This window comes from Monodelphis domestica, chromosome 8, assembly GCF_027887165.1.
Source record: "Monodelphis domestica isolate mMonDom1 chromosome 8, mMonDom1.pri, whole genome shotgun sequence".
Taxonomy (NCBI): domain Eukaryota; kingdom Metazoa; phylum Chordata; class Mammalia; order Didelphimorphia; family Didelphidae; genus Monodelphis; species Monodelphis domestica.
This window is the reverse complement of record NC_077234.1, coordinates 82,123,482-82,143,356: the sequence shown is the minus strand read 5'-3', so window position 1 is coordinate 82,143,356 and position 19,875 is coordinate 82,123,482. Positions and strand designations below refer to the sequence as shown.

The 19,875-nt window shown below is 35.1% G+C and overlaps 1 protein-coding gene and 1 long non-coding RNA gene across 52 annotated transcripts in view; one reads left to right on the top strand and one right to left on the bottom strand.

Moving 5' to 3' along the window:
• MAP2 (microtubule associated protein 2) overlaps positions 1–19,875 on the top strand; it is a 352,353-nt gene that overhangs the window by 260,568 nt on the left and 71,910 nt on the right. The gene's annotated exons all lie outside the window — the stretch shown is intronic.
• On the bottom strand, positions 275–18,903 carry LOC103104040 (uncharacterized). Of its 2 annotated transcripts, XR_008914208.1 has the most exons (6): positions 18,455–18,903; positions 14,684–14,937; positions 10,483–10,651; positions 3,997–4,114; positions 2,290–2,378; positions 275–531 (listed from the first exon to the last, which is right to left on the bottom strand). It is a non-coding gene; the product is annotated as an uncharacterized LOC103104040 (long non-coding RNA). The 2 variants fall into 2 exon arrangements; XR_008914209.1 differs by lacking the exon at positions 14,684–14,937 and having other exon boundaries at positions 18,455–18,899.

The following is a 19,875-nucleotide window of genomic DNA, read 5'->3' as shown; positions in this document are numbered from 1 at the left end:
ATAGATGCTGCAAATTAAAAACTGGAATTGAAATGTAAACTTTCTCAATTTATAGAAGGTATTTAGAAAATGTCTTTTTTCATGATTTTTTCTAATATGAGCTATCTGTAGATAGATGGTACATTTGATTATTTATCCAATACTTAGTCTTTTGATGTGTTAATTGTAGGTAACTCACTAATGTTATGGGTAAAAATTAGGGTTGTTGACTGAATATATTATTTTAGTGGTCGCCAGGGATTTAAATTCAATCCCACTAAAATACTCAAGTCAGTTTGGGATTTTTATGGTGGTTTAATTACAATGGTGGGAAGAAATTAAGAAGAAAAGACAGAGGAGAGGGAATTGGACTGCTCCAGCCCACTCTGCGTCAAGCAGGAGTTCAGAGACTTCGACCAAGGGGCCTCTCCAGAAAGCCAAGGGAAAGGGGAGTCAGTCTTATCACTCACCACGTGACCGTCTAAAAGGAAGCAGTCTGAGGAGCATCTCCAGGCTCAAGTTCCAGGGCCAAGTCTGCCAAAGCTCCCAACGCTGTCCAGAGAGAGGAAGTGACATGAAATAAATGGGCAGTTCTTTTCATCACTTCCTGTGTCTCACATATACCAATGGTAACTTAAGTTTGGCTTAGGACAGCCCAGGGGGTCTGTCAGTGGTTTCTGATTCGTCACTTGCTAGCACATGTCAGTCACAGGCCATAAATTAATCCTTAAGTGGGGGTGTATACATTCCTGGTTGCTAGAATTCTAAAGACTAAGCAAGGAGGAGTAAAACTAAAATTCACACTAATGAGCTCTTGATACTATATAGCCATAGATAATACAGCCATGCCCAGAGAAAACCATGTTGAGTTAACTAAATAAATTGAAGTAGTCAAATTTTGAGTAATATTCTTATACTTTTGACTATGATGGTGTGACTATGATTCTGCTTCCATCTCTGTGAAAACAATATAGATCAAAATAGTGTTTAATAGTATCTCTAGTTGATATCTTTGGCTTCTGAGATTAATAATGTTAATCATATACACTTAGATAATGTTTATATATGCATATTTGTATCCTTATCTTTTTTGGTTTGATTTAAAAATTGTATGTCTACAAAAATATTGAAGACACCTGCAAGGAACATGCAGGTTATTAATAGAATATATATTCACTTCAAATCAGGATTTATCTTTAAAAATATATCAAGAAATTAAATATTAAATCATATAAGTAATGTTAAGCATGAGCCTACAGAAAAGGCAAATGATTTCCAAAATATTCATTCCTAATGAGTAAAGAAAGTTGTACAATAGTTATGATAAGCTATAAATGTATAAATCTCTAGTTCACTTTTCAGATATATTTTATATTTATATTATAAACCTATACATATACTCAATATCATAGGATCGTGACTCTATTGCTGATTAGAAGGAATAGTGATTTGACCTAATATGTGCAAGGCATTGTAGCAGACTCAGAACCTGTTCCTGTGTCCTCAAGAGGCTTAAATCAATATTGATTAGTCAAAGCAAAATGAAACATGTGTATGCATATGTGTGTATGTATGTGTTTAGAGAGACAGAGAGGTGTTCCTGTTTTATTCAAAAGGTCATAAAGAGCTACTAAAGCTTCTTAAGCAAATGAGTTACACATGATCATATCTCTCTTTTGGAATATCAGTTTGACGACTTTGTGAAAAATGAATTGGAGAGGGAAGAGACTGGAGACAAATAGACCAATTGTAGGTTGGATGAGACAATAACTAGTACAGTCTTTCTAATACTCAAATCTGCTCTACAAAGTTTCTAATAGTTGCTACGTGTAAACTGCCAGAGTCTTTTATATCCTTCTATATAAAGCAATCCACTCTGATTTCAGACAGCTTTAATTGTTAAAAGAGCAGTGAGGTGGCACAGTGGAGAGTATGCCAGACCTGGGGTCACGAAGACTCATCTTCCTTGATCTTGAGGAAGTCACTTAACCCTGTTTGCCTTAGTTTTCTCATCTATTAAATGAATTAGAAAAGGAAATGGCAAACCACTCCAATGTCGTTGACAAAAAGAAAATAAAAAGGGATCTCAAAGAATCAGACTGAAACAACCGAAGAACACAAAAATCATTGAAATGTTTTGGTCCTGATCTCACACCATTTGTCACAATAAGTTCCAAATGGATATAGAAATAAAAAGTCACATCATAAGCAATTTAGAGAAGCAGAAAAAGAGTTCATGACTAAATGAGGAAAAGAGGATCACAGGAGATAAAATATCTTTCATTATGTAACAATATAAAGTTTTTGTACCTATAAAATCAATGCAGTTTTTTTGAAGTTTTTGTTTTCCTTGCACTGAGTCAAAATCAGCCTCTCTTGGACTTTGAGTTATCAGTCCTCTGAAATTAAAAAGAAGAGAGAATCTCATCTTTGGTTACCAGCCCTTCAGATATTTAATTTAATTTAATATCTCCCTACCTCAAGCCTTTTTTCCCCAGACTAAACATTTTGAATCCCCTAAAGAATATCTCAAATAAATGATTTCAACACCCCTCATTATCCTAGTCTTCCTCCTCTAATGCATTTTCATTTTTGTGTATCTTCAAAGAGGTATTATTAGGGATTTTGATTTATTAATGTATTGATATCAAAACCAAGCTCAGGTGAAAGGATGCATAAGTAGAATCAGCACTAGAATCACCTTTTGGGTCAGTGTCTAGATGGCCCAAATCCAAGTAAGGAATCAATATCTTTATTCAGGGCTTCACATGGTCCTGCAAAGTTGGACCCGTTTACACTAGGGTTACATCCTTTTATGCTCAAATTTTTGTGCACAGTTACCAAAAAAACAACACATAAAAAACAAAAAACAAAAACAGATTAGCCTAAAATAAGCAAAGTTCCACAGATATGAATAACTAATCATGATCAAGTCAAACCCCAAATGAAAACTTATATAAGTATAATTCCTTTGGTACTTTATTTTGTCATCTTTTAAATTCAGCAATTATTCCATGTTTTTTCCCTCCACATCCCCCTACACACACACACACACACACACACACACACACACACACACACACACACACCCTTCTCATATGACATAAATGCATGTATATCCATATCAATTTTCATCATGTAATTTTGGGAACATTTTTTCAACATGCTGAACCTTTTTTGTAGCTTAGTTTTCTTTGAAAAGCATGCCTTCCCTCTCTTCATCCAAATAATTATTACAATTATTAAACAAGGGAGCATAGGAAACTTCAAACACCTGTGAATCCATCAATCTCTCCTTATGTCTTGAGAAACTGTCAAATGCATTACTAAAATCCCAAATCTACTGTTTCTGACATTTACTTCACCAACTAGGTTAATAGCCTTATTTAAGAGAGAGAGACAGACAGAGAGAGAGAGAGAGAGAGAGAGAGAGAGAGAGAGAGAGAGAGAGAGAGAGAGAGAGAGAGAGAGACAGAGAGAGACGGAGAGAGACAGAGAGAGAGAAATAATGTTAGTTCAGCATCATTTTTTTTAGTAAATCCATGCTGGTGCCTAGTGACTACCACTTTCTCTTTCCAAGTGCTTACAAATCATCTGGTTCATGAAACATTTTCAAATATTTTTCTGGAGAACTTACTCAAACTCAATAGACTATAGCTCCTGGAACCATTTTCCTTCTTTAAAAAAAACAAACAAACAAACAAAAAATGAAGACAATATTATTGAAGGACCATTGATCCCAAATCAGCCATCACTGGCCAAGTTCTATGGCAGCAATAGTCAACTTTATTGAAATCACATGCCCAAAGTTCAACTTTAAGCTGCCTGTGAGCCCCCCATATTAACCCAGTCAGCCTAGTGAGGAAGTGATCACACTGGGTGGCTGGAGAGAGAGGCAGGGCATGTAAAAAATGTCCTTGGGCAATTCCAATGAGGAAACTCCTCCCGTCAATGTAGATCAACAAGTGTTAACAATTTATGGCTTTACAATAGTAGTTTTAGGATTTATTACAGTACCTATGGACACAGAAGAGTTAAGTCATATGCTCAAATGGCTAGTATCAGAAGCAGAATTTGAATGTAGATCTTTCTGCATCAGAAGCCAGCTCTCCAATCACTCCCCTATGTAGCCTTTCTGTAAGATAAGAAGGTAAGTATCTTTTCATTTTCATCTTCACAGAGATGTTGCACATTTGCTATCATATTACTTGAATATATAGAGATAACTTATTGTTGTTATGTATCTAGTCCATTACCACCAAAACCTATTTTAAAGTTTTAAATAAACTTCCTTAAAATACAATTGGAATTTCCCAGTGAAATGGAAGCCCTATTTCCTCAAAATGATTTCTAATATGTATGGCTCCACAGTATGTACTTTTTTCTGAGTCAAAGATCTTTCCCCTGTTTATATTAATTGTCCTTATATGCAGAGCTCTGTGCTAAAGTATTGGGGAAGTTGAAGTTTAGATAAGCCACAGGTTTTGCTCTCATGGAACCCAATATGTAGGAGAAGGATACTATCTACACTACTCCATATTATATAATAAATCCATAAATGGACTGCAAAACAAAATGCTAGTTGTGGTTTGAAGGAGAAGGTGTTATTTATGGAGGTTGGTAGGTATCCTATATTTCCATCTTTCTAGTTGCATTCTTGATTATCCTTTAAACCTCAGATCAAATTCCTTTCTGCAGTCATCTCTGATCCACCCAGTCAGGAATAGCATTCATCTCCTCAGACCTCATGTAGCACTTTGCACATGCTATTTTTTATTCTATATATTATGTGTCACATCTCCCTAGACAGTAAACTGTAAGACTAATGGCCATATCTTGTCTGAAGTCATATTTATTTTAATGCTGTGAAGAGTACTTAGAATACAGTAGGCACTTCATAAATTTGTGCTACATTGAATTGACTCTGAGTTGAGAGAAACAGAGGTTGAAGATTTTTGAGGAGCCTCTGAGAGAGAAGTGGTAAGAGATGAGGAAGGAAGTGGTAGCAAGGGTAAGGAAAGAGGAATTCCTGTGGGTACCAGACAGTCCCAGACAACCATCTGTGTGGGAAGGATGTATTTTTATTGCATACAAATAAGCTAGAGATTGCCTATACATAATATATTCTTTTGGTTGTGCTGAGCCAAACAATAGGATGTGATTGTTGAATGCCACTAAATCCACATCCCACCATACAGACGCATCTCAGTCATGTTGAACTTACAGGTTTTTGTTCTTTCCCAATAAGAAGAATTTAATTTCTGTGTGTGTGTGTGTGTGTGTGTGTGTGTGTGAGTGTGTGTTAGGAAGGAAGAAAAGGGTAGGGAGAGAAAGGGGGGGGAGAGAGAGAGAGAGAGAGAGAGAGAGAGAGAGAGAGAGAGAGAGAGAGAGAGAGAGAGATGGGGGAGGGAATAGAGGACAGTGACAAAGACATAGGCAGAGAGAAGTAGAAACAGAAGATATCCCTATACAGATAAAGGTGTAGGTTTGTTGTGTGCGTGTTTGTGTGTGTGTATGTGTATGTGAAAAGTCAGAAAAAGAAAGAAGAAATGAAAGGGAGGGAGGAAGACAGATACATAGACATGGAGACAGAGATAGAAAACATCCCTTCACACATAAAAAGGATGGAAGGGTTAAAAGTAATAGAGAGAAAGAGAGAAAGGGATGGAGGGGGGAAGACCGAGTGTACAAGAAAGAGATAGACAAAGGGAGTGAGAGACAAAGACAGAACATATTTCTACTTGGGTAAAGGTATATGTGGGAGTGTGTGAACGATAAAGAGAGAAACAGAAAGAGGGAGGGGAGCAGAGAGAGACAGAGATAAATAAATAGATAATTAGAGGCATAGAGAAACAGAGACAGTGAGAGAAAAGATAGGGAATAACTATAGCTAAAGCTAAAGTGTTGGGATGAGGGGCCAGGGAGGTCCATGTGTAGGTGTGACAGTGGAACAGAAAGAAAGGAAGGGAGAGAGAGTGAAGGAGACCATCAAAGGCAGAGACAGAAACTGAGAGAGAAGCAGAGAAAGATAGAGGAATAGAGGACATCCCTATGAAACTAAAGGGGTATGTGTGTATGGGGGTGTGTGAGAGAGAGAAATAGAGACAGAGGGAAGAAGAAGGAGAGAGGCAGGAATAAAGAGCCAGATACAGAAAAAAAAAGACATAGACAAAACCAGAGAGAGGCAGAGATACAGGTGCATACACACACACACACACACACACACACACACACACACCCCAGAGAGATAGAGGTCATGTCTACACAAATAAAGGGATGTGTATATGATATGTATATGGGTAGATGAGTATATGTCTTTTGTTCTAGGATGTTCTGTCCAAATAGGGCTGTATGTGAGGGAGCGAGGGGGGGATATGGAAAGTGAAGTCAAATTATTGTACGCAGATATATGGCAGGAAGCGACACTCAAAATATCACCATGGTAGGTATGTGTTAGTATCAAATCCAAGACTAGAGAAGGATCAAAGGGGAAGAGAAAGCATATGGGTAACGGAAAATTGTTGATGCTGGAAGGCAATAAAGGAAAGACTGAGGGAGATAGCAGGGTGTAATGAGGAAAACTCAGAATTTTAAGTCAGAGGACTTGAGTTTCTAACCCAGTCCTGATACTTATTAACTGTGTGACCTTAGGCAAGTCATGTCAGTGTCTGGCCCTCAGGTTTCTCATCTTTAAAATAAAGTCAATCTGGACCCTTCCAGCTCTAAATCTATTCTCCTCTGATCCATTAGACTTTCTGTCTTACTAAAAAGATTTTTTTACCTCATTGAGAAACACTGAATTTTGCAAAACTAATGTTTCTTCTTAGATATAGGTATTGTTGAATTTTTTTAAACATGGGAGCAGATGGGAAAGAAACCAAATCATTGAGCTTGCAAGAACTGTAAGAATTTCTAGACAAACTCCTACATTTCAGATTAGGTAACTGAGGTCCAAGAGGATAAAGGTACTTCCCCAAGGTCACACAGCTATTTCTTGGTGAGGCTGTATTCCAAAGATATTGATTCTGAAGTCCAGTGTTTTGTTTTCATTTGGTTTGATTTGCTTGTTGGTTTTTTTTTTCTAATAGAACCAACTACTAAGATCAGAACCACACAGCCAACCATAGTTTCAAGCAGAGACTAAATTGTTTTTGTCTTCTGGTAAAGAAGAATGTCATATCCATTTGCTTTTCAAAATGACAAAAATCCAAAATGCTATCCCACATTTCAGGGTGAGTGGAGAAAGGAAAGAGGCGGTTCAGAGATGTTGATAGATGTAGAGTCATTGAAGCATTTAAAGACATGTTTTGATGTTTTGGACTCCCAAGATGTATAATCCTTTGGAAGAAATTAAAAAGACGGGAGATGGAGGATACAGTGTTTACCTGTCAAAAAGTATGAGTGAAGTAACTTTGGAAGATTTGGATTTAGTTAGATCAGCAACTGATATTTCTCAATGTGACATGAAATCACCTTGCCTCTTCTAAACGTTCCCTTTCACCATAATATCCTCATACTATTTCCTTGTTTTCACTATTCCCTACAATATAATTAGAGTTATGGGGCTAGCCCTTGACCCCACATGGCCAGTATAATAAAAACTTAGCTGTGTTTTTATGTCCTATTCAGACATTCTTTATAATAAAGTTTTTATGACAGTAAATATTTTTCAAACTTAATTCCCAAAAACATACTCATTAGAATTATATGTAAACTATAAATAAATAAGTTCCCAAAAAAGGGTCAAAAGTCTTCTCTGACTAAAATACATTCACTTTAGTACATGGACTTTTTTGACAGATGCCTAAAGTTGCTTAGAGACATTTTTAGCCACTTTTTGAATGAGTTCTAGATAAGTATCCCCAACATCCTTTGGCATACTGGAAAGAGTAATAGACTTGGATTCAAGAAGACCTGAATTCAAATCCCATATCAGACACTATCTGTGTCACTATGGGCAAATCATGTACCATCACTATGCCTGAGGTTTTTTATCTATAAAGTGAAGATAATAATGGTAACCCTTTAGAGTTGTGCTCAAATGAAAAAATAAAGGTATTTGTAAATCTTAAAGTAGTACATATATATAATGATTATTATCATAATTTTCAGTGTTTGCCTAAGTAGATCTGTGTCTATCTATAATTCTCTGCATTTTGGCTAACAAATAACTAATTTTTAGTTGGTTAGACAAATTAGAGAGATAATATTAAATATTAAATGATATTGGATGATAGAAAGAGATAGAAAGGAGAGAGAGGGAGTGAGAGGAGAAGGAGAGGGAGAAACACCTATTAAGTACTTGTTATGTACCAGGAAGTTGTGATAAACAGTGGTAATACACAGACAACAAGCAAGAGCGTCCCTGTTCTCAAGGAGTTTATATTCTAGTGGAGAATGGGACAATACATAAAGAAGAGCTGGAAAGCTGGCAGTAAGTTGGAGTATGGTGTGGAGATAGCTGGGAATTGGATGATAACAACTACATTTAAATGTGCCATTAAATACAATTAAAATTCAAGATTCTACAAAAACTTGGGGGATAAGATTGGCATTGTGCAAAAGTGAAGAGCTGTGCATACTGCCATTTCCATCATGCTCTACTCTGTACTTTTCCTGGATTTTCATCTGATCTCCCTTTCCATCCTCTCCACCATTCCTAATATTGCATTTTAAGACAAGATTTTCAATTTTTCAGTAAAGTATACATGATGCTTAAAATGAGTTTGTGTATTTATTATTATAATATAATATATATATATATTATGTAATATAACACTACAATGTGTGCAATAATTTCTGTGCACAATAGAATGAAAGCAATCACCTCTCTCCCTCTCTCCTTCTATGCCCCCCAAAGCGCTCTCGGGCTCTCTCTCTCTCTCTCTCTCTCTCTGTCTCTGTCTCATAAACAACTCCAGCAGCTCTATAGACTGCAGTTTTCTTTTCTCTGTTACCATGCCAACCACTCACTGCTCTGGTTGAGATTTCTCTGTGTACTCCACTGAGAGACAGAGTATGGAATTGGGAGTTATTTAGCATTCAAGGAAGGATCTGCAGAAAGAAAAAAACCAACTGTGTGTGTGTAGGTTCAGAGCCTGACTTTGTGAAGAAGAGGAGAAAGGGAAAAGCTTTTTCATTTTTTCACACTGAAGGTTAGGTGCCCATGGAATTTAGAGAAAAGATACGGATAAATAGGACAAGAGAATTTTTAGATGTAGCATTGGCATTCTTTCTCAGCTCTAATGCAAAAAAAAAAAAGATGTCTATGCATTACCCTCAGTTATCATTATACAGCCTTTTCTTGTTGGTTAATGAAATGAATAAGAGTTCAGTGTTTAGCATTAGATTAGGTTAAGATTTAATAAACAATTCCTCCTTGATCCATAATGAGGCATATGTGTATATATATATAAACAAGCATGTTCAGGAACCTTCATTTGCCCAGCAGGGTAACCCAAGGTCCAATGCATAGATTATCACTTCCCATGAAGAAGCAAATGGAAGGAGGGGGTGAATGGGGAATAAATATTTACTACGCACACACTATGTCCTAGCTATTGTGCTAAGTGAAAACTGAGGCAGACAGCAATTGACTTTCACAGTGTCCTGAGATAGTAAGTGGATTTCAGGTCTTTCTGAATTCAGGCTGATGATGCTATCCACTGACCCACCAAATGATGTGATTTTAAAAAATTAATATTAATCTTACGCCTGCTAAGAAAAGTTGTGACCCTTGAGCAATGAGACTGAATTCATATCATCCACAAAAAATTTAATCCTATGTCACAGTTTTAGCTAGAACTTTTAAGGATTATCCTCGATTTCAACACTCTTTCTTCATATGATTTACAAAGACTGTCTTCATTAAATTATAGAATATCCTAGTGGGGAAAGAACTTAGCAACCATCTCATCAAACTTATACCCGAAAAAGAATTCCCATTGCAGCATAACTGATAGTCATTCAGCCACTGATTATAGACCCCCAAAGAGAGAGAAACCTACTATTACTCAAGGCAACTTATTCCACTTGTGGATAGTTCTAATTGTTAGGTTATTTCTTCATGATGTCAAGCCTAAATTTGTCCCATTCTCAGCTTCTGTCCAGTGCTCTTGGTTCTGTCTGTTCATGACAAATGGTTCAAGTTTATTCACTGTTATTTTTAGTCATCAATAGTTCAGATGTGTTGGTAGAAAATTACTTTATATCTGTTGGTGGTGTTTTCCTTGCTAATTGAATCTTTATTGATTGGATTATAAGATTATAGAATGAGAATAGAAAGGAACTTCAGAAGCCATTTGATGCAACCTTGCCATTTTCAGCTGATAAAAGAGTGCTGTAATGACCAAGTGACTGGTTCAATGTCATGCAGATAGTTATCCTTAGAGGCAGCAGCCCAAGTCCTCTGACTACAGCCAAGATACTTCCACAGGATCATTTTGGATTAATGCTGACTTAAAAAATAATAATAACCATTTGCTATTTATCTTATGATTTTACCTTTTCATTTCTTATTTTCCTTTGAGCACAACTTCTTTTGGTTTGGTTTTTCTTTTGTCAGTTGATCTTCCTAGTTTCTATTAGTTCAACCACTGATTTTTCTTCTCTTTTGGGGTTTCCTTTGTTCCTTCTTCTCTTAAACCAAAAATAAAAATTCCATCATCTCCATCTGGAAGAATATTAAAACATTCAAATTGTCTTTTTTATTCATGTTAAACCAAGGTACTGTTTACATTGTCTACCATAGAATCTTAGGCATAACTGGCAATTAATAAAAGTTTATTGAATTAAATTGAATAAAGAAAAGGAAAACATAGTCATCTTTACTAGTTAGATTTTACTTTATATTTTGGTTACCTTGGGCTCCAGTTAAACACATGGCTTCTTAGCTTTAAAATCTCTTTCTGATCCTTATTTCTTTAGTCATTCAATTGTGTTCCCACATCACACACATCCCCAAAATACATAATTTAATTATTATTTGTCTACTGTGTGCAGATATTATAGAATAGAAAGACAATCACAGTTTCCCAAATGTAAACTTCAGAGGTCTCAATGTGATATAAATGATTCAGATTAACCACTGTGGAGTTAAGGAAGAAAGAGCAATAATCTATTTAGGACTAAGAAAGCAGAGAGCTTCAGTAAAACATTTTTATCCTTATTAAGTGACATTAGTTGTTAAATGCATGAGAATCATACATGTTCTACCTGCAGAAGACAGGCATCCTGTTATAGTCTGCTTACCATAGAATGTAAACTTCTAGCACCATTTGGCTTGCTAAGAAGAGTATTTCTCTCCGGGAATGAAAAGGACTTTCCTCCAGTATCCCTCCCTCTTAAGTTTTTTGGTGCAGAAAGACAAGCTCTAACACCCTGCCTTACCCTTTGGGGGTTGTATCTGTTTAAAGAGTAAGATAAGTAGAGTGAAAAAGAACCTAGCAAATCAGATGACTTTCCCTTTGCTCATTGAGCCATCTCTCCATTGGGATTCCAAGTTTCTCTCCTTCCTCTCACACCCTTCTCACACACCCACACACCCACACACACACCCCCACACACACCCTCTCACTGCTCCTGAATAAGTTACATGGCTGCATGTCCTTTAACAGTCTGGGGAATTGTCTAGAAATTAATCTTGGGAGCAGATAAACAGTGCAGCTGGTGCTGCATTGCAGATCTAATAGCTTTAACAATATCTGAGTTGGCATCATGAGGCCCCCAGGGAAAAGGGCACCGTATGGCTACATGCACTCACTGAAGCTAGTCTAGCAGGATGAGTCATAATCCAGCTACACTCGCTGAAAATGAATTTCAGAAGCCAACATCACTGTAGAGAAATATAATAGTAAAACATATGCCCTGGACAGACATATTTATGCCACTTTTCATTTAGATGTAGAGCAGTTAATTTAAAAACACAGCTAATAGGTCCTTGATGTATTGATATGTATATAAAGGATATTGAATTGTATGCTTTTCCCTTAATATTTTTATTTTTCCTCTAAAAATCACAAAGTAATTTTGTTTATGGATTTATGATTGATTTGAATAATACTCAAATCCCAAGAATTGCTGTTAATTCATAGTAGCTCTCAAGCGAGTATTGGTTTAGAAACAAATTCAATAAAGAAAGGGAAGAGCACAAACCATAAATAATAACAGTTCATACTACTTTGACACTAACAGGTACTTTCCTTACAAGCACCCTAGGAGGTAGGGAGCAGAAGTATTTTTCTTCCCATTTTCAAACAGTGATAATGGAGATAAGATTTAAGAGAAACAACTTGCCCCAGATCATACTGTTTGTTAGTAAATGGTAGTGCCTTGACTCAGCCCAGAGATTTCTAACTACAACTTGGGACCTCTTTCCCTTTCAAAATGCTTCTGCCCTTCTCAAATGTGTCTTCATCATGGAAAAAAGATACACTCTTCATCATCCTTGTTGTTCTCCCACTGATATCATCACCTTTTACAAAAGGTACCCATGGTGCCTTGATCACCCCTGTTCATATTTGGCTTTGTGAAATGAGGAATCAAAAATCAGCCAGGTCAAACAGACCAAGCACTAGACTGGGAGTCAGAAGACTTACATTCTGCCTCTACTGCTTATCTTACTACTTTTGCCAAGTCACTAACTCTCTAACCTTTTGTTTTCCATATCAACAAAACTTGTATCACTGGAACATAGAATTTGCAATGGAAGCAACCTTTGAGGTCATCAAGCCCAGGTCCTTATTTTATAGTTGGTAAAACTAAGACACCCAGACTTGCCCAAGGCCAGAGGGAGTAAATTGCAAAAAAACTTTATCCTAGTTTCTCTAATTCCCAATCCTGAAATCTTTCCACTGCATCATGCTCTAAGTTAAACTACAAGCTATACAAATTGGAATACTATTATTATTTGCCTTTCAGTAATTTCCCCAAGACTTATGACAAAGAATGCTATCCATCTCCAGAGAAAGAACTGTAGGAGTTAGATGAAAGCATACAATTTTTTCATTTGTTTATTTGGATTCATATTTTGGGGTTTTGGTTTTACTTCAGTTACAAAAACAAATAATATGGAAATGTTTTACAAGATAATACATGTATAAATGAGATTGAATTGCCCACCAGCACTGGAAAAGGGAAGGGAATGGAGGAAGGGAGACGAAAACTTCTCTGGAAATTTGTTACATGTAATTGGTAACAAATAAATGTTTAGATATACAAAAAAGGCTAATTTCCTCAAATCACTATGTCACAATTCAATTTGGCCCACAAAATTTATATCAGCTCTTTTCCCATTTTTGTCCCTTCATTCCAAAACAAAACAAAACAAAACAATAAATGAAGGGAATTGGCCTAGATGATTCTTAAGGTCAATTCTACCTCAGAATCCATGGTCCTAAGTCTTTCAAATCCACCATCAGAGGCTTATTGTAAAATTAGAAGCAACTAGTAGCCATTATTTTTGAAATTAAATTGGTTAGTGCAAAATAATATTCCCAGAAGCCTGTTTTGTTAGTAGAGCCAACTTTGGAAGTAAAGAAGCTAGTGAACTGGAGATAAGGAAAGAGAACTTTCAAATAGCCTAAGACCCAGATACTCAATGTTCACACAAGGTATGTACCTAGAGGAACAGGGCAAAAGGAGGAAGATTCAAGAAACATTAAGTATGAAAATTTGGAATGGACCAAAAGTAGAGGAAAAGAAAAGAGACAAGTTAAAGATGACTTAAAGCCATCTGCTTGAAGAATGAGGCAGGTAGTAATACTAATAATATTAATAAAGAAGTTAGGCAGTAGTGATAAATTATGCAGGAGGAGGATGGACAGTTTTTTGACATTGTTTTGTTTGAGATGATCCATGGACAATGAAACCTACTGAACTGGAGAGAAAACGAGAACTGGGTATTGTAAAACTAAATCTAGGAATCATCCATGACCTAACCACAAGGCGGCACAGTTACAAAAATAACCTTTCATGGTTCATTACCAGAAAATTGAGCATTATTTGACAGGTGGTTAGAAATTTGAAAAGCTCCTGAAATATTTCTTAAGAAATACTGAAAATAAATCTCCCTTCCTTCTTCAGTATTTTAAAATAAGGATGATCTCATCTTTGTTTGAGCCCTAGTTTATTTCATTTTGGATAAGTGAATGATCTAAGCCTTGGACCAAAGAAATAGATGGCTAAGGTCAAAATATTCAGTCTTTTCTTCTCTTTAATAGATAATACCTAAATTATCTTGGAGAGAGAGTTATTTATTCTGTATTTGTAGATACTAGAGAAAGAATTCCTATTAACATTACAACTTTCTTTTTTAAAATATTTGTAGATGAAAAACTCTTTGAAAGGTAGGGTATTTCCCTCCCAATTGTATTAGTCATGTGACTCTAATGACTTTTGTGATTTACTTCTTGACATGTAAGATAAAAAATCAACATCATATGCTTCTTAATATGTCAGTAGTTACTTGAATATTTCAATAGATCTACGATCTCTCTATACCAATACTCCCCTTTGGCACAAATCACAATTTAACCTTTTTTTTTTTTTTTGGTGTGGGTTGGTTTGGTTTGTTTGGAGCAAGAGGTGCTCTGCAATGCTTATTCCCAATTTCCCACTCCACTATAGAGGACCTTCTGAACATGGTAGTGTCATTTTCTTTGCCATCCAGCTTTTATCCCTCATTTACATTTCATAACCAACCTACCTCCTTTTACAGGCTTACATATTCTGGATAGTATATGTTAACCCATCATTGGATTAACATTGGTCATGGGCCATGTCATCATCAGTGATGCAACTGAGATTTCTTGCACTGCCTCATACTTCTTTCCATTGCCACTGCAGCCACTTGCAATTCTGATTCTTCTGAAATAACTCCATTCCATGATTCCTAAGCAAATAGCATCACTGGGAGAAGAACAGGGACCATTCCTTTTTTGTCTTTCTATTTGCTTTTACCTAGTAGTATTCAATTGAATTGAATTGAAGATTAGATTCTATTATTAAGTAAAACTCTAAAATCTCTTCTGTTTTACAATCCAACAGCCTCATACCCATTCCTGGAGACCATATTCTGTTCTTTTTTTTCCTTACTTATTAGGATCAATATTATCAAAACACTTTTTTTCTAACCATATTCATTAAGGTTTTTAATTATTAAGCAATTTTCTTCTTCCAATTAGGAAAGAGAAGTAGTTATTATGTGAAGATGATTATGTTATAAGATCTCTAAGATCTCTTCCACCTTTGAGCCAACATAGTATAGTATACAGAGTATTGGGCTGAAATTTAGTAAGATTTTGGTTTGAATTCAGAAACTTACTACCTGAGTGACCCTGGATCAAGTCACTTAACCTCTCTTGGCCTCAGTTTCTAATTTGTAAAATGAGAGATTAGAATTCGAATGACCTCTGATGTCACTTTGAATTCTAAATCTATAATCCTCATAAAAAATAGTCCCCAAAATAATTTCCTTATATTCATCTCTCTCATGTATGTACAAAGTTAACCTAATTTTCAAAACAAAAGGAAAATGTTTTAATATTCATGGATTTCAAAACCTGTAGTATTTGTTTTTTCTCACATCTATACCTAAAATCCTCATGTAGGGTATCAAAATATGACTTACAAGTGTGTGAATAAATGATTGAGAAGAATGGAATAGTTCTCATTTCCTAAAGAACTTTATTGACACTAAAATGCTGACAGTGAATGAGTAGAACCCATTTCTTAACAATTAAGTAAGTAAATAAAAGTATACATTTAGATGATCTATAGAATCAAGTCATCTATCTCCCACATGTTTCCTGGAAATCTTAATCTTATCTGGTAAACAAGATAAAAAGTTTAATTCAAATATGTATTTTTAAAAACTAATGCAATTTTAAGACCTTAATTCATAGGGAGATTTTTTAATTGTGAATAGCAAATTTAAATGATTGAGAAAATTTTTCATTAGGATTAGCTAATTTAGGGAACTGATCATAGCTTGAGATACCAATGCAAAAAAGGTACCCAATTCTGTAGTACCCATTCATGTGTTTTCTTCTGTAGTACCCATTCATGTGTTAGATTCTCAGTGAATGTTGTTGATAAACATGAATGTCCAGTTTTTCTCATGCAGCTAATTTTTTCTCTTTACAAATAGATCATGTAACTGTATAATTATCTGTATTTAAAGCCAGGATTATATGACCATAGTATCATGTCACTGGAGAAATTTCATCAAATTTAAAGCCTTGATTGTTTTCTTTGTATCTTTAGAAGTAGACTGGATAATTCAGAAAGGAGGTGGATTAGTTAGTTATACAACAAGAGCAAGGAATAAGAAATAGATTAAATGTAGCACTTATACTCTCAAAATAATAAAAGATCTACAAGAAGGCTTTCAACATTTTAGGGAAATATTTTGATGTAGATTTATGGAAAGACATGGACAAGAGTTATATAGTAGAAAAAGCCATAGGGTTGTGACCCATACCATTGGAAAGAATACCTAAATCAGTAAGATCTTTGATCCAATGAAATAATAAAATAATGATTTAATACTTATTAAGAAAGATAAGTAGCAATTTAAAAGATACTAATATTTTCCTTTGGGCAGCTAGGTGACACAGTAGATAGAGTGCCAGTCCTGGAGACAGGAGGATTCCTCTTCCTGAATTCAAATTTGTTTTTGAGACACTTCCTAGCTGTGTGATCCTGGGCAAGTCATTTAACCCTATTTTCCTCAGCTTCTCATCTGTAAAGTGAACTAAAGAAAGAAATGGCAAACTACTTGAGTATTTTTGCTAAGAAAACCCCAAGTGGAATCAAGAAGAATCAGACATGACTGAAAAAGATTTTAAAATATTTCCCTCATGATAGACAAGCAGTTTGTCCTTTAATTCATAACCAAATAATTCACAAATTGGACTACCTGACATTGAATCTAAGGTAAAAGGATCCCTGTATTCCCCATGATATGCTAGGGAATCTTATTAAAGGTATTCAATCTTCACCTCTCCAAAAAAAACCCATAATTTTGTAGAGTTGGTCAAGTATGTTTTATGGTTTGTTTTTGCTGGTCATGACTTCTCATTACATTTGGAATTGGAAATTTAGAAGCTAGCTGAACTTTCTCTAGCTAAGCTACCTAATAATAATACTGACTAAAATTTGCTTAGCATTTTATCTACATTATCTCAGTTCTCAAAATAACCCCTTTAGGTAGTTGTACTATAGATATATTATACTGATTTTAAAGAAAGGGAAATAAATGCTCTAAGAGTGAAAGCAATTTATCCCAGGACATACAGTTAATACCTGAAGTAATTCAAATCCTGGTCTTCTGATTTCAAACCCAACAATTTATCCAATCTGCTGTATTTCCAGTGGTTAGATTAGCACCTGATAAATGTTTGTTGATTGAATAATTAATTGCCAAGATTCTCCATGAATAGGAAATTATTATTTTTAAGCCATGCAAAAAAAATTTCCAATTTATATTTACTTCTGAAAAGTTGAGTTAATTGACATTAAGTTCCAGCCAGTAGTGCTGTCTCTGCTACCTTTAAGTCTAGAATATCATCTTTTCTTTGATCTCTTTTAGATATGAAAAATATGCTTTAAAATATATTGATTGTCTTTCATCTAATCTAGGGGGAAATAATCCCATGTTAACAAATGTACTTATTTCTTTAATCAAAGACTTCTTTATAAAAGGCATTTCCTATTTTAAAATATTTTTCTTGGTTTCAAAAAAAAATGTTTGTTGGATGTTGTGTGAATATAATATAGTAACAATACCCAAAATGCAATTTCATCTCTAATAGAGATTAATTGGCCTCTCTTGTTGCTCACAGGTGCCATTATTCTTGCCTCAATTTCATGTTAATTTTTGCCTTTACTGAAGAGTATATAACAAAAGCTCTAACTTAAAATAAGACCATCACAGGTTCTGACTTCAGGAGATTTTGACTTTGAAACATATATTTCTTTCTTATAACATTGCCAATTCCCAAATAGCCATCAAGTCACAGAGTATTTTTCTGAAGCAGCAGAAATTTGGTTTCTTGGGGTGGGGGTGCTTTGTAAAAGGCCTTATTGGATCTGCGAAACTTTGGGGTCTCTCCTCAGAATTCAAAGCAATTTACTTTCTATATGGTTCATGCTTTCTGAATATGTGGCTAGAAATGCACATATGGGAAACATGAAAATAATATTACTCTCCTGAGGAAAAACTACTTCTTGGGGCCCTGGCCACTGACTGCTTTGTTAAGTTGTTTAACAAGGAAATGAATGAAATTGGTTACTATGATATTTAAATTTTAATGATCATTAGGGAATTTGAAATAGTCATGAAATATAGATAATCCACATAAGCATATCAGAGGAAAGCAAAGGGATTCTGGAGACTAGGGTTGGGACTTTTAAAAAAGGAATAAAGAGAATTTTGAAAGGGGAGAGAAAAGCACTGAAGGTGAAGTCTGCTTACTTGACAATTTCTCCAGGACTTGACGCTGATGTCAAATGATATCATAATCAAGTACTGTATGCCGCATTTACAAATTCATTACCTTATTCAGCACCTATAAAAAAGCCACAAAGAAGAGACATACAAGTTATGAGGAATACAAGAATGAGGAAAATTAAGCCCCTAAAAGTACCCTGTCTACAGTACCCAAAAACTAATTTATTTATCCAGGGTCACAGAGTTAGTATGTATGAAAGGTCAGACTTGTAACCTGGTCTTCCCAGTTTCAGAGCCATCTTTCTATGCACTATTCCCTGCTAGTTCTTTATAATTAAACCATTAGACTTTTTAATAGGAATATAGTATTTTCTATGCTTAATTAAAATCACTAATGTCCAATTTTAGTTCAGCAGAAAAGGAAAATTGTTAAATAGGCAACTATATCTTAAAAATGAATTGTCAAAAGATGATTTTTATTTCTTCTCTCACTAATATTCTGTATCCTCTTAAGTAAAGGAATTATTGTGTCTCCTTGTGCAGGAGATAAAAAAAAATACTATTTCTCATGAGACGTTTTATATAAATTGAGGGTCAAAAGAATCACTTTCATTTTAGAAAAAAATTTAGCATTGAAAGGGGGGAATTTTATACCTGATTTTGCTTTTTGGCATTATGACAAATCTCAACAATACTTTGAAATATTAGCATTTCTTTTCTTGCTTTAATTAATGGAAGACCTCTTCCAACCCTAAGATCCTTTGGCTGTCTGCCACTCCTACTTAGAATCAAGATCCCTATTAGTAATTAGTAAATGGTAATAGTAATATTTTAGGTACTTTCTAACAAATAACTTCTTTAGTATTTCAAATGGTACATAGTTTTATTAGCATCATTGGTCTTCCAATCCCAATCTCAACCTCTCTTTGTTTTAATAGATGTTCTTTGTGAGGTGCTATGGCCAAATATTATTGCCGGGTGTCCGACCTTCTGGTGATCAGGTGGCAGACACACAGGTGGTCTTCAGGCTTGGACTTAAAACCTTTCCAGCTTGATAGGACCTGCCAGTGCTTGTGTCCTATGAAAATATCCTTCAAGAACCAATGGTTCTTCACATTATGCATAGGAAGCAGCAGTGGTATTTGTATATCACAGCAGCAAAGACAACCAGATAGATGTGGGAGAGTAGATAATGTAATCACCTTGGTGTCAGGCGTGTTGCATCTGAATCTTGTTTGCTATAGGACAGATCCTGGGAAAGTCACTCAATCTCAGTTTTCTCATCATTAAAATGGGGAGTTATAATAGCTGTAGCCCTTATTTTGAAGTTGTTGTGGAAATTAAATAAAAGTATATATTTATATGCATGTAAATAAATATAATATATTAATGTGTAATATGTTAAATATATATAAAGCACTTTGCAAACCTAGAGCTACCTAAAT